The sequence below is a fragment of the Branchiostoma belcheri genome, unplaced genomic scaffold, assembly GCF_001625305.1.
Source record: "Branchiostoma belcheri isolate BF01 breed outbred unplaced genomic scaffold, Haploidv18h27 scaffold25, whole genome shotgun sequence".
In the NCBI taxonomy this organism is placed as follows: Eukaryota; Metazoa; Chordata; class Leptocardii; order Amphioxiformes; family Branchiostomatidae; genus Branchiostoma; species Branchiostoma belcheri.
The window spans coordinates 1,219,564-1,221,636 of NW_017803854.1; the positions used below are offsets into that span (position 1 = coordinate 1,219,564).

Consider the following 2,073-nt stretch of genomic DNA (forward strand, 5'->3'; position numbering starts at 1 on the left):
CTGGGTATTGCTATCTGACACAGTTTGTAAGCAGAACATCCGGCTTGATTACTTAAGTGTCTAGAAAAACAACATTACATGTACCTGGGACCCTGACTGGTGGCAACGTGTCACTTCATATTGTACGTATGAGTCATGCAGTAGCCTGTCCTGTCATTAGTGTAAAGACAAGTCTCTGTTGTCATAGTAGGGTTCAAAAGACCTCCTGCATATTTGCAGGTTAGTGCAGGTAAAATTGGAGCTGTGTAGGTATTTGTGTACGTATACCTAACCTGCATCTAACCTGCACCTTTCTATGTACTAGTACCAGACGTTACAGACATAACATAGATCATGACCCTTGTAATTAGTAGCATAGTTTTTATCCTCTTGTCCTCTTGTCCAATATAACATACCAACCTCTGTTACTCCCAGGTACAGAAGTATTGTTTTGGGTGGCTGCGCTGTGGGTTTCCAGACAGAGTAGGTTGACAGCATGTAGGTAGGGAAGATTGACAGGGCAAGGCAGAGTGACAGGAGGTCAAAATTGAAAGTCTCATAAGTCATTGACATAACCTGGCCAGGAGCCAGCAGGACTGAGAGGTACTGAAATAGTATTCTGCGGTGGGGGTAGCGACAGAAATAAACGTAGCATATATAGAAAGAATAATAAACTTCCACCACCAACCTCTGCTTGGAGAGTACTGAAATATATATCACAATTCAGGAAGCCAGGGATTTTGTACTTCCCAGGAGTCTGAAGTATCTGCTTTCCTTACGTTGAATTTCTGTGTTTCTTTCAGAGGTAAAGAAGTAGTCCGTGCGCCACCATGAGTAAAAGGGTGACGATCGCGGCGGTGTTTGAGGACAATGATGATGCGGGGGCAGTGCAGGAGGCCGTCACGTCGGCCATGTCAGCCATGACCAGTAGTGACTGTCTCGTGTGCGGAGAGAAGGCCTCCGGGTTCCACTACGGTGTCTTCAGCTGTGAGGGGTGCAAGGGTGAGTGGCAGGCTGGCAGCCCTTCAGACTGCTCTGTTTTTGGGAGCATATGCTTCCAAACTCAAGTTGTGCTCCAAAAAATGTTTCTTAGGAGCACCCAGTGCTCCTGTCAAATCTTGCTTGCACTATAAATGTCTGTAAGTGGATTCCAGTTTCCAAAGCAATAAAAAATATTAAACCAGTATAAAGTAAAGTCATTCCTTTGCTAACCGACATATAGCACACCGCAGTCATCCCAGCTTACAAAGACATCTGAAGCTACACACGATTAGCACTTTTATTCAGCGTGTCAGGACCGGTTGTCCCTGTCAGTTTCTTCAAGTATAATTGTTTTATTGCTTTGATTTTAGAAAATACAGTAAACCTGACGATTACTAAAGCCCAAAAATACTTCCCAGAAGTCTGATCCCTCTGATTTCTTCTTACTGCAGGTTTTTTTCGCCGAAGTGTAACCCGCGGTCACGTGAAAGTTTGCAAATGGGGGAACCAGTGCAGTATGGACCTGTACACCAGGAGGAGATGTCCTGAGTGTCGACTCAGGTCATGTAAAGCTGCTGGGATGAGACCTGACTGTAAGATCTTTTCCCCTCTTCCTCTACTACTTGGCAAAAGAGTCAATGTCATTCAGTAACAATATCTTGCATGTTTACACCTGAATACTTTTCATCCATGTGCATTTTCTCCTTCTACCACTTGGTAATGAAAGAAGAATCATTCGGTAGTAATATAACCATAGAAATCAATGGAACAAATTTTATGGTATGAACCAAGGAGAAAAATGCATTTCATCCCTATACATGTACATATATTTTTCCCTAAACAAAATTGTACATGTTTTTCCCTATGCATGTACATAATATGTTATCCCCTATACATGTACGATGTTTTGGTTTGTTTTTACAGGTTTGCTTTCCCAGGCCCAGCGAAGGTCAAAAGCGATGTGGCGGAAAATTCAAGAGACAAATAATCCAGCAAAGACCCCCGCTGGTACAACCACCAACGCAACCGCCACTCAAGACCAACCAAAAGTGCCACCAGCCAATCAGAGCTCAGAACAACCGTCACCAAGGTTACCGGTACCAGAGAGTGTGG

The 2,073-nt window shown here is 43.8% G+C and overlaps 1 protein-coding gene across 2 annotated transcripts in view; it reads left to right on the forward strand.

Moving 5' to 3' along the window:
• Nucleotides 1–2,073, forward strand: part of LOC109471441 (protein O-GlcNAcase-like) — a 14,731-nt gene that overhangs the window by 7,361 nt on the left and 5,297 nt on the right. The window lies entirely within an intron of this gene.